The sequence below is a fragment of the Zingiber officinale genome, chromosome 1A (genome assembly GCF_018446385.1).
Source record: "Zingiber officinale cultivar Zhangliang chromosome 1A, Zo_v1.1, whole genome shotgun sequence".
In the NCBI taxonomy this organism is placed as follows: domain Eukaryota; kingdom Viridiplantae; phylum Streptophyta; class Magnoliopsida; order Zingiberales; family Zingiberaceae; genus Zingiber; species Zingiber officinale.
Genome location: NC_055987.1, coordinates 22,163,023 through 22,177,087, shown reverse-complemented (window position 1 = coordinate 22,177,087; position 14,065 = coordinate 22,163,023).

The following is a 14,065-nucleotide window of genomic DNA, read 5'->3' as shown; positions in this document are numbered from 1 at the left end:
GGTTTAGTAGAAAGCAATACTGTGTTGCTTTGTCTATAACTGAGTCAGAATACATAGCTATAGGTGAATGTGTTGCCCCACTACTATGAATGATGCACACTTTAAAAGACTTTAACTTAAACCTTACAAATGTAAAGGTATTAATTGATAATATTAGCTTAATTAATTTAACAAAAAATCCTGTGCATCATTCCAAAACCAAACACATTGAAATTAGGCACCATTTTATCAGGGATCATGTCACTAAAGGAGACATTGAACTCAAGTACATTGAGCCCAAATCTAACTTAGCTGACATATTTACCAAACCCCTCCTTGAAAGTGAGTTTAGTAATCTACGCAGAAAACTAGGAATGTGTTTAATAGACTAGGATTACAAAAACTATTTTCAAAAATACTATTTTCAAAATTCTAGGATAAAATCTTTATTTTTTTAAAATCTTCCATTTCTAGAATTTTAAATCAGTTTTAGCCTTAGATCAGTATAATCCCTTAGAAAGTATGTACCCCTAAGGCTAGTACTTAAGCATCTCACCAACACCCTAGGATTCCCTTGTTTGTGATTGCCAAACATAGAAAGGGGTGAGATGCATAAGCAAATTATCTTGACTTAAGATGCTTATTTCAGTGCATTGACATAAGTCTGGGCGTTAAAATACCAAACAGATATTAATCAAGCTAAGTCATTTAGTGTAGTCAAGCACTACCTGATGCTTAGACTTAACTTGACTAACCAAGTGAAAGCTGTTATCCTCTAATAGTCAGTGAGTAGCTAATTGGTTAGACATATTTTGTAATGTCAGATTCAGAGAGAGGTTAATTATTTTTATTCTTATTTTGAAATTAATTTTTGAAAAATACCTCTTTTTAAATCAAGTCAAAACTAAGTGTTTTAAAAATTTCTTTGGATTTTTCAAAATTAAGTTTTGAAAGTTAAAATCATTTTTGAAAATTAGCTTTATTTGCAAATTTTAAACTTTTCAAATTCAACTTTGATGACAACTTCTAAACTTAGTTTTAATATAATAATATTAGAAATTTTAAATTCAAAATTTAACTATGAATAACAATTAATTAGAAGTTGATTTTAATATTTTTTTTAAAAAAATTAATCGATAGGTATATTTTAATATAGTATTATTTTATATATAATATTTTAATTAAAATAAGTAATTTTTCATACGATAGAATATATGGATTTATGAGTTGAGATAAAATTGTCGATGAAAATATATATTTTAAATTTTTTAATAAAAAGATAAATATACTTAAACACTGACCAAATTCCAACCGCTCATTGAGAATAAAAGTTACAAGTTTTTTCTTCATATTATATGATATGGTGTTGTGAGCGAACAGAGATAATGTGATAGTCAAAATTAATGTAAAATAATAATTAAAGTTAAGATGATATTATAGGTAAAGTTAGAGTAGATATAGTTGAATAAGTTTTTTTTCATCAGGGCTTAACTCTTCACTTTTCAACACCAAGTCTATATAGTCGATTGGCCCTAGTGTCGGTCAGATTTACGAGGCTTGACTTCCTACTTTACAGCACCAAGACTCTCAGTATAAAGCCGGTCGACCCCAGCATCGGTCGAACTTACGGAGCTTAGCTCCCTACTCTTCAAAGGTGAGTCTCTTAGTATACAACCAATCGGTCATAGTGCCGGCCGGACCGACAAGACTTAGCTCCCTATTGCTTTAATACCAGGTTCCCAGCACCAAGGCATATAACATATAGTCGATCGACCCCAGTACTGATCAGATTTACGGGGCTCAGTTCTCCACTTCTAATGCTCAAGTCTCCTATCATACAGCCGATTGGATACAGGGTCGGTCAGACTGCCTCTAAGGGATAGCGTTATCAGGAAATCGTAACAACCAATCAGAGAATAACAACTACCCACCAAGGAATATTCCGATACTTTGACATATACATGCAATGAAGCCTTCTATAAGAGTGGTCGTACATCTTCCATTACCTAACATCATTCATTCTCAGCCACCTCATCAATGCGAAGGTTATAAAAGATGGTTTATATAGATGTAACGTAAGCATTTTCAGAGGATGATTGTACAACATATTATGATACCAGACATTCTCTATTATCTTATTATTGTAGAGGTTATGAGAGACAATATAAAAAGGGGTTCTTTTCATTGGTCAGGTAACTTAAATTTTAACTTTTATGCTCATACGCACGCACGTATTTACTATTCATCTTCTTTTCCACTTTTTGCTCGACTACTGTTCTGATTTGAGTGTCAGAATACCTGCACTAAGAACCCCCTACCTTGTTCTCCCTCTAATGCTTCCCTTTGATCTCTCTGTAGTGTCTGCAGAAAGGAGTGCTCAGTGTCATCTTTTCTCTAGCTTGGAGTCTTCTCACGGTCAACAACAACGTCATATACTCGGTGTGTCATCTCCACAAGTTTTAGACAGGATCAAATTTGAAGTCGTCTGTGGGAGAGGAGTTGCCTTCCGACCCTCTCCCACGGGGATGACCTCATTTATTTTCTCCTTGCCCTTAGGTGCCACTTGACTTTTCTTTTTGATCAACTTTGGACACTTGCTCTTGTAATGTCCATTCTCCCTATGTTCAAAGCAAATAATATGATTTTTTATTTTTACAAATTGAAATATGTATACCTTTGCTTGTAGGGGTGACACATTTTTCTTTATTTGATCTAGAAGTAGAAGCTTCTTCTTGTATCGGTATGGATGAGCCTCGCTCCCCCTCAATCCTTGAGGTGGATGACTCTTCAATTTTATTCTCGGATGTTGAGTACCTCTCAACCTCCGAATCCTCATGTACATAAAACAAAGAGTTTCCCTCTTTGCATTTGTCGTTGCAGTCCATTGAGGATGGATCTTTATGAAGTTTTGTCAATTTACTTCATAGCTCCTTGGCATCTTGAAATTCTCTAATTTTATACAAAATAGAGCTTGGCAATAAATTAACCAATAATTTGATTACTTTCTCATTGATCTCGCATCTCTTGAATTGCTCCTCATTCCATTTCTTCTTCTTTAGGAGATTTCCCTTTGAATCTTTCAGAGCTTCAAAACCCTCTATTTGCTTTATATCCATCAAAAGAAAATTTCAACCCTTGATTTCCAAAGGTTGAAGATTCCAATTTCAAATAGTATAGGTGCTTGGATATCATATTCAAATCCATCTTGATACTCCATTTTTGAACTTGAGCTCTTGAATGATAATTTATGGACTTGTTGAAATTTGGGCTTCAAGATTCAAACTTATTCTTCTTCTTCTAGCTCATTGCTCTCTTGGCGATTAGTCTAATGAAGAGCGACCTAGCTCTGATAGCACTTGTTATGATACTTCGGGAGCTAGAGGGAGGGTGATCAACTCCATTTACTTTGTTGATGATGATTTGTAGTGGAAAACTCGAAGCAATGCTAAAACCCTTGATTTTACTTGGTATCCACCTCCTTGAGGTGACTAATCCAAGGGTTTACTCTCCTAACTCATATTACACTATGAAAAACTCCTTCTAGGAGATGGAGAAGACTTGTACAAGTAAATACACAAACAAATATGAGAGATACAATAAGAAATACAACAAAACAAAAAAAATGAATACAACAATGAATGACCTTTGCTCTTGATTTCTTGTTGCTATAAATTGCCTTTTGATACTTAGAAAGTGCAGAAACACTTGTCTCCAAGAAGCTTCAAGAGATGGCAGAGAGTGGTGGAGTAGAAGATGATGATGAATCCTTCGAAGAAACGCCTTTTATCTCGTAGATTAGGACTCTTAATCGATTGACCTTACCCCTAATCGATTTCCATGTTAGATCCGAACAAATCTGGCCATTCAAACCTAGTAACAATTCTTTTCTACTTATCCTAATTGGTTATCTAATTGATTACCTGGCTTCAATTGACCACATGATTGATTACGAAGCCCACTATGCGTTCGTGACATCCTCCCAATTGATTACCTAGTCGATTAAACTCCTCACAAGGAAGCTACTGTGCTTCACGAAAAAACTCCTCTTGATCGATCAATTGATTGATCAAGTGTGCTCTCAATTGATTACCTAATTGATTAAGACACTCATTGTTCGTCGTGAGGAAATATGCCCAATCGATCACCTGATTAATTGGAATTAACCCAATCGATTGCCCAACCCTCACTTGGTTAACTCAAGTCTAGGATTCCCTTGCCCAACATCTGATCAACCGTGGCTTGTTGAGACTTCTTCACCGAGTGTTCGGTCAACCTTTGGACCCATTTGGGCTTTCCATCTTGTGCCAACTTCCCATTGGACTTCCGATCACCAAGTGCAGTCCTCTTTGACCCACTTGGATTTTCCTCTTGCATAACCGCAGTTAGGACTTTCTTCTTACCAAGTGCATTCCTCCTTGACCTACATAAACTTCCCTTTCCCTAACCACATTTATGACTTCCCTTTGCTAATGTGCAGTTCTCCTCGACCCACTTAGACTTTTCTTTGCCTAACTGCAGTTAGGACTTCCCTTTGCTAACATGCAGTTCTCCTTGATCCACTTGAACTTTCCTTTGTCTAATCACAGTTAAGGCTTTCCTTTGTTAACATGTGGTCTTCCTTGAACCACTTGGACTTTCTCTTACCTAACCCTTGAGTTAGGACTTTGCCTTTGCCTAACCCTTGAGTTAGGACTTTGCCAGTCAAGTATCCAGTCAACCTTGACCTACTTGACCACTTTTAGATATTTTTCATACATATTGTCCAAACATCAAAACTCAAGCTCAAATCCACTCAACCTTAGTTAAACTGGTCAACCTTAACCCATGGAAGATTGTACAAACAATCCCCCAACATAGATACCCTTGGATTTATTCTGACCCCCTTACTTTAATAGTCAAGATGTTGTATGAGAGAAAGAGGACTTAAATGGGTTAAAAAATCTTCTTCTTTCCTTCTTCAGACGGTCCCTTATACAAAAATAATAACAACAACAATAAAGATTTATCCCACTAAGTGGGGTCAGCTATATGGATCATTTTATGTCATCAAACTCTATCTCCTACTATATCATCATCATCTATACTTGAATAAATTTAATCTTATTTTATTATTGCTAATTAAGTCTTTTTTGGCCTTCATCTTTTTCATTTGATATGCATGTTTGTCATATTTTTACATCATCTAACTGGAGCATTTATTGATCGTCTAAATACATGCTCGTACCATCTTAAACGTGTATCTCAGAGTTCTCCTTCAATAAATGTAACTCTGACTTTCTTTCTAATACTCTCATTTCTTATTTTGTCCATCCTTGTATGTCCACACATCTACCTTAACATTCTCTTCTCTGTAGCCTTCATCTTCTACTCATGTGCTCGAATTATAGCCCAATATTCAACTCCATATAATATAGCAGGTCTAACTATTATTTTATAGAACTTTCTTTTAAGTTTTAGAGGTACTTTATGGTCACATAAAATACCCGACGCTCTCCTCTATTTCAACTATCCTGCTTGTATTTATATAAGACATCTCTCTCAATCTCTCTATCCTTTTACAAAAATGATTCTAAATATCTAAAGCTCTTAGTTCTGGGCAACTTGTCATCGTCTCCTATCTTAACAATTATCTCATTATGTCTAATATTGCTAAACTTAAATTCCATATATTCTGTCTTTATTCTACTAAGTCTAAAATCTTTTCCTTCTGGTGTTTTCCGCCAACATTCTAGTTTAGCATTTACTCATTCACGTGTTTCATCTATCAAAATAATATCATCTGCACACAACATGCACTACGGTACCATGTCTTGAATGTGTGCAGTAAGTTCATCCATAATTAGTGCAAAAAGATAGGGACTTAGAGCTAATCCTTGATGTAACCCTATCTTTATTCGAAATGCTTTAATTCTTCCACCTATAGTCTTTACTCTTATCGTTACATCCTTGTACATATCCTTAAGTAGTTCAATATATGTTACACCAACACCTTTTTTTTCTAGAATTCTTCATATAATTTCTCTTGAGACTCTATCATAATTTTTTTTTAAGTCAATAAATACCATGTGTAGATCTTGTTTTTGCTCTATATATTTTTTAATTAATTATCTAAGAAGATGTATAGTTTCTATTATCAACTTTCCAAGAATAAAGCCAAATTGATTTTCGGTTATCATGGTTTCCTTCTTTATCTTCTTTCTATTATTTTTTTTAAAAAAAATTTTATGGTATGACTCATTAGTTTAATATTCCTATAATTTACATAATTTTGTATGTATCTCTTGTTCTTATATAAGGGAACTAGAGTACTTATCATCTATTGATCAATTTTTTTTTTTCATTTTTAATATCATGTTAAATAATTTTATAAGTCATTCAATACCTTGTTTCCCTAGACACTTCCATACCTTTATCGGAATATCATCTAGTCCAACGACGTTTCCATTGTACATCCCATTTAAAACTTGTTCTACTTTTAAAGTTTGAATTCTAAGATAAAAAAATAAATTTCTATGCTCATTTGATCTACTTGAATTATCTAAGTTGAATTAATCACCTAAACCTTCATTAAAAAGTTGATGACACTATATCTTTCACTGTTATTTTATTTCTCCATCATTTACTAGTGTCCTATTGCATTCATCTTTAATACATTTTGTTTGGATAAGATTTTTTTGTCATTCTTTCTTTCACTTTAGCTATTCTATAAATGCCTCTTTTCCCTTTTTTGTATTAAATTTTTGATATAATCGTTTAAAAATTTCATTCTTTAGTTCATTCATCGCTCTCTTAACTTCTTTCTTGGCTATTGTATATTTTTTTTTTAAAGTTTTTCTCGTTCTTATAAATATATAATTCCTTATAAGTTATTCGTTTTTCCTACACTTTCTCTTGTACTTTCTCATTCCATCATCAATATTCCTTACTTAGTAGTGCATGTCTCTTTAACTCATCGAATACACTCTTAGCTACTATTTTTAACTTTGATACCATCTTATTCCATATTATATTAGAGTCACGGTATATTTCACCAAATATTTATACTTTTACCTTCTCCTTAAATATATTTTATTTTTTATCCTTTAACTTTCACTACTTAATTTTAGTAGTCATATATATTTTCTTTCTATTGATACTATGTTTGAAACGTATATGTAGGTCCCATGGGCGACCGGCTAAAGGGGGGTGAATAGTCTGCACAAAAACAAACACAACCTTTCTCAATCTTTTATAGCTTAGTTAAATAAAACACTTACATAAAATGAATTAAGAAATTAAATAAAGAAAAGGAGAGACACAATCGATTTACTTGGTTACAACCGGGGAGACTGTTAATCTAAGGAAATTAATAGCTCACTAAAGTCTCTTTCGGGCAGAAAAGCTTCTTATAGCAGTCACAACTCAAAAATAGAAAACTAAACTCAAACAGAACTAATCACAAGTGTTGTTTCTTTAATTTCTTGTTATACTTAGCTTCTGGGAGCAGGAGTGATTATATAGCCCTGCTTGGGGTGCTTGGAAGTGTTCCAGGTGCCTAAAAGGGGATAAATTTTTATCCCCGACACAATAGGACGCGCCACATTACATTTGGCTAAACTTTTGATTCCGGGCGCCCAAAGGGGTTCCGAGCACCCGGAGTCCAGGTGCCTTGGACTAGTCCGGGCACCCCAGACTGGACCTGGCACCCTGGATTGGTCTGGGTGCCCCAGTCTAGTCCGAGCATCTTGGACCGAAAAGTCAACATTTTGTTGACTTTCAGTTCTGATCTTCCGCTCCGGCTCTGCTCTCTTGGGTGATTTCAGCCATCCGGAATAGGGTTCACCCAAACATAACTTTCAGCCTTCTCAAGTAAGCTTCTACTCTGACTCCTTGTTCCTCAGAAATGTCGCACGTCTTCTTCTCATCCGCTTACATACTCTTCCGCAGCACTTCGTCCCTCAGACGCACCAAGCTCGTCGGCTCTCTCCCATGTCGTCCTTCTCGCTAGCTGCGTCTTTTGCTCGACTTCTTGTGCTCCTAAGTTCCTGCACACTTAAACACAAAGTTAAAAATCAACTGGACCTGACTTAACTTGGTTGATCACATAAAAACTACCTTGGGGTACTAACAATCTTCTGCTTTTTGATGTGAGCAACTCAAGTTAAGTTAGGGCAAAGCAAAAAGTAATTTGCAACTATTCAACAAAGTGCAAAAAAAAATTTAAATTTTTTTCAAAATATTCAATTACTACCCCCCCTAAACTTAATCTTCATTTCTCCCCTTTGATCACATAAAAATGGGGTACTTAAAGATAACTTTAGAAAATCTTAAAACACAAGTCCAAGGGTAAAAAAATAAAAGTTTAATCTTAAAGAAACTTTGAGTTAAAAAAAAACTTTTTGTTAAAATAACTTCTAAGTGTTAAAAAAATTTGCAAGATAAATAATTTTTAAAAACTTTAACTTTTTTCTGCATATAAGTGATGTTTTTTTTTAAAAAAAAACTATTTTTGACAAACATTGAAAGTATTTTAATTAAATTCTTATTAGTTAGTCAATTAAACATTCATTTCATTAATTGACTTCTAGACTGTGGCGAGGTGTTAGGATGTATACTAAAAGTCTAGCTTTTGTATAAACATTTATAAGAATCACATTGGTCAAATGTCTACATTTATGCCAAGTGTAGTTGTCCATTTAATTTATATTGAAGATAACATGGTGTGAGGAGACACACAGAAGATCATGTTATCAGTTCCTTATAAATTATAAATAGTAGCTCACAACCAAGATGGAATGAGACAAACCATTGGAGTGGTTGTAATGTAATTTGATATTAGTTTATCTTGACTATAAAATTACACTAGTACACTATGAGTGTATTGAGCAGGACCATTTGAGGTAGTTTTTTTTTATACTGACTATATAAAAGAACAAAACCTCTGTTATTATGGAAATGTGTACTCTTAATTATGATATAATAACAAACACGTATACTTAATATTTATTTCTTTAATTTATCAAAGGGTGTGATTTAGTTCGTTAAATCAATAGGCCCGATAAGTTGGGAAATGATATTATTTATATGGTGTGTTGTTGATTATAGAATGAAACTGTGTCTTAGTAATCTAGGTTGATGATGTCCCCTTGAGGAGCTCATAAGGATTGTCATGTAAACCTTACAGGTGGACTTAGTCCGATATGACAATAAGGTTGAGTGGTACTACTCTTGGAGCTAGATATTAATTAAGTGAGTTGTCAGTAACTCATTTAATTAGTGGGCATTCAATATCTTAAACACAGGGAGACTAACACACTCATGATAAGAAGGAACACATATTGTAATATGGGATTGGTGTGGTAGTGCAATAATAACTCTTTAGTGGAATGAGATATTATTGATGAACTTGAATTGGGTGTTCGGGGCGAACACGGGAAGCTCAAGCTCATCGGAAGACCAAAACCAATTCCTCCTCTAGGTCCCTATTGTAGCCTCTTATATAAAGCCTTATATCCACCCATAAGCCTAGCTTCTTAAGGCCCAAGCTAGGGCCGACCAAGCCTTGCTTGGAGACCAAGCAAGGGGAAGGCCAAGCTAAGCTTGGAGCCCAAGCTAGGGCCGGCCAAGCCTTGTTTGGTGCCCAAGCAAGGGGCCGGCCACACACAAGAAGAAAATGAAGTTTTATTTTTTTGTAAAATCTTTTCTTTTATAGAGATCCATAAAAAGGATTTAAAAGGATGATTTTAATATAAAACTTTCCTTTTTTAGATTGGTCACAAAAGGAAATAAAAGGAGTTTTTATTTTGTTAAAAACTTTCCTTTTATGATGGTTTTAAAAAAAGAGTTTTAAATTTTAAAATCTTTCCTTTTATAGCTTTCTACAAAGGAATACAAGAGAGATTTGAAATCTTTTCTTATTTGTAGTTATCTATAATGTGAAAGAAAGATTTTAATTTTTATTATAAAACTTTCCTTTTTATAACCATGTTTTATTTTAAATCTTTTTTTTATAGATATCCATAAAAGGATTTAGAAGAGATAGAGATTTTAATTTATAAAATATTCCTTTTATAACTATCCACAAAAGGGATTTTAAAAGAGATATTTTAATTTTGTTTAAAATCTTTCCTTGCTTGGAGCACAAGCTTGTGGCCGACCATGTCATGGGAGAAAAGGAAGTTTTATTTTTTGTTATAAAACTTTCCTTTTTTTAACAAGACCAAGGAATATAAAAGAGAAGGAGGGGGTGCCTCACCTCATAAAACATCTTCTATTCCTCTCTATTCTTCCTTGGTGGTCGACCCTTGCTCTTTCTCTCTTCTCCTTTGTTTTCCCTCTTGGTGGCCGGCGGCATCTTGGTGTGGAGATCTCTTGGTGGCCGGTTGCTTGAAGGAGAAGAAGAAGAGAAGGAAGCTCTCTTGTCTAGCATCCCTTGGAGGAAAGTTGGTGGCCGGATCTTGGAAGCTTTGGAAGAAGCTTGGGTGGACTACCTCTTGAAAGATCGTCGCCCACACGACGTTCAAGAGAAGGAGAGGAATACAATAGAAGATCAAGAGGTTTATAAGCTACGAAAGGTATAACTAGTTATTAGTTTCCGCATCATGACTAGTTCATTCTTTTGTATAGATCTTGTAAAACCAAACATAAGAGGTTATCGATTTAAGTTATCATTTTTGTTATCGATTTTATTTTTCGATTTCATGTTTTGATAATGTGTTTCTATTGAGGTCTCTATAGTTAAACTTAATTTACTGTAAGAAGTTAAATATCCAATTTATCTGTGAGGTTTTGTCTAGGAAGTGGTGGATGATCCCATACCCAAGAAGGCCTAGTGCCTCGCCATGTTTAACCTGGAAGCCAATCTTAGAAATAGATATTTGATAACTTTTGTAATATGGTTTAACTTAGGAAGATCACATCGGTTGAACTTGGAGTAAGAATGTTATGTTTCGTTCCCAATCCAAGTTTAACTTCTAAAGGGAAATTTGGATTAATAATGTTAAGCATCGTTTGCAATCCAAATTAACTTTAGTAGAACACATGGGTAGCTAGGATAGTTCTATGCTTGTAAAAATTTTTGTATAGGGGAACTAGGACGGTATTCCGAGTAACAACCAACAATTGATATCAGAGCTAGGTTATACCTCTGTGTGTTTGGTTTTTAGTTTAATTATGCACATGTCATACATATTTTAGGCAGGATAATAGCAGGATGTGCAAATAGATTAACTCTGTGGTTGCAGGCTCCAACTATTATGACCTATTGTGATTGTGTGTGATTGGACCCTCGGACATGTCGAGGGCATTTTATGTGTGTGCATGATTGTACTAATTAAATATAGCAGGAGCTGTATTAGTTTTAGGATTTTACATTATTGTTCGATCTAGACTTTATGTACATTCCTTTGTGGAATATAGGATCGATATATGTAAAATTTTATTTTTGTAGTGGATCGTATCCTTGCGAGGCGTGGTACTATTTGAGGAACTTGAAGGAGGAAGAGATCGCACCTGACTTACCTCGTCAATCTTGTTATCCGTAGCTCCCCCTAAAATGTTGTTTTCTTTCGATGTCGCTCCCCCTTCATCAATACTTTCGATGTTCATTTCGGACGAGCTTGCTTCATTTTCATCTTCTTTATGACTTGCCACTAGCACAAGTCAGACGATGGCTTCAATCTATGATTCGGACTACGTTTCTTCTCGTGTTGCCTTTAGATTCTTGTACTTGTTTGTTTGGATGAGCTTCTTATTCTTTCCCTTGTCCTTGTTATTCAATTTAGGGTAGTTATCTTTTATGTGTCCTTCTTCATCATAGTGGTAGCATCTGATCCTTCTTCTTTTTCTATCCTGCAGGGTTTAGTTTTTCTAAATTTAAATAATTTTTTAAATTTACGTACCATTAGCGCCATTTCATTATCATCGAGAGAGAATTCTGAATCTTGTTCATCCATCTTTGCCTTAAAGGCAATGTTGTGCTTTGGCTCCTTCTTCGGATCTGCACATCTCATTTCATGAACTTCAAAATTTGAAAATAATTCTTCTAAGGTAGTTATTTCTAAGTCCTTGGATATATAAGGGCATCCATATTGGTGGGTGTTATAACACCCACCATCTCATCAAAAAGTGTGGGACTCACATGCCACATATACATTATATTAACACATTCATTCTCTTGCATTCGTTTTAACATTAACCTTCATTATTTGTGGGGCCCACTGTCCATTCATCTTTATTTTTTAATACAATTTCAATTGTATTTACACAATGTAAATAATTATTATTTAAAATAATAATATTATTATTTTTAAATATATTATTAAAAAATAATGGGTAATTTTGTGGATATGTAAAAGACATACTAGTTGCATGTGAAATAGATCGATACTTTTGTGGATATGGATTATATGGATAATTTGGTGGATATAAACCATATGGATTTGGTGGGTATGGATTATGTGGATAATTTGGTAGATATGAAAAATATGGATAATTTGGTGGAATTTGTGAATTTTAAGAAGAAGGATTTTTTTCTGGCAATTTTTGGTAATTCACAAAATTTCTAAAAAAATCTCAGTTATTTTCATCCATTTCAAAGGAAAATATGAGAAAGAATTTTAGAGGAATTTAGGTATTGAAAGATTGAAATAAGGTGATGAGTATTTATAGATAAAATTTTATATTTTTTAAAAAAACTATCCATTGAAACTTGAAATAGCCATTGAAAAATTAAAATGATCTATTGTGTTAATTAATATCCATTACGTTGAAAAATTAAAAACTAAGATTTTTTTTTTAAACTATCCGTTAAAAAAATATTGAAAAACTATCCGTTGATTGTTATCCGTTTAAATGATTTTTTTAATATATATATATATATATATATAAAATAAAAATAATAATAAGTTTATGGTGGGCCACATAGGGATTAAAAAATATAAAAATATACATTGAATGCATTCAATATTTGTGTGGGTCCCATATATGTTATAACTATTCCTGCATTGGTTTTAACATTCTATGAACGTTATAACACCTGAATAATGCTCCAATGTAGTTGCTCTAATAAGCATCTACTAATGATGTCCATTCAGTGCTTATAGGGAATGCATTAAGTGTGTACCTTAACGAATCTTGGTTGCTTACCTTTTCTCCGAGATTTGTGAGTTCGGTGATGAGCTCCTTGATCCTTGATTGAAGGTGTGCAACAGTTCCGCCTTCCTCGAATCGAAGGTTGCTGATCTGGTTTCTAGGCAGATCCCGTCTCGTGAGTTTCGCCTTCGAGGTTCCTTTGTGTAGTTCCAGGAATTTCTTCCAGAGCTCCTTGGCAGACTCGTAGGCTCCGATTCAGTTGACTTCTTGTGGTGTCAATACTCTCAATAGATAGAATTCTACTTTCCCGTTTGCCACGAAGTCATCTTACTCCTTTTTTGTCCATTGGTATTATTTTTTACCTTCAGGTGCTACAAAACCGAATTTCATTATTAAAAGTAATTTAAAATTAGTTTTAAAGAATACCTTTATTTTCTTTTTCCAGCTCGCCAATTTCCCATCGAATTTTGGTGGGTAGATGCTCAGTCCGGCCATCTCATGTACGTCGTTCAACGGTTAGTCCTTCTAAAGTTGTTAGGCTCTGATACCACTTATAGGTTCCTTAGGTGACTGGCTAGAGGGGGGTGAATAGCCAACACAAAAATAAACGCAACCTTTCTCGATCTTTTATAGCTTAGTTAAATAAAACACTTACATAAAAAGAATTAAGACATTAAATAAAGAAAAGGAGAGGTACAACCGATTTACTTGGTTACAACCAAAGAGCTTGTTAATCCAAGGAAGTTAATAACCCACTAAATTCTCCTTTGGACGGAGAAGTCTCGTACAACAGTCATAGCTTAAAAATAGAAAGCTAAACTCAAACAGAACTAATCAAAAGTGTTGTTTCTCTAATTTATTGTTATACTTAGCTTCTGGGAGCAGGGCTGTTTATATAGCCTTGCTCGAGGCGCTTTAAATGATTCCAGACGCGAGAAAGGGGATAAAGTTTTATCCTCGACGCAATGGGACGTGCCACGTTGCATTTGGCTAAACTTTTGATTATGAGGGCCAG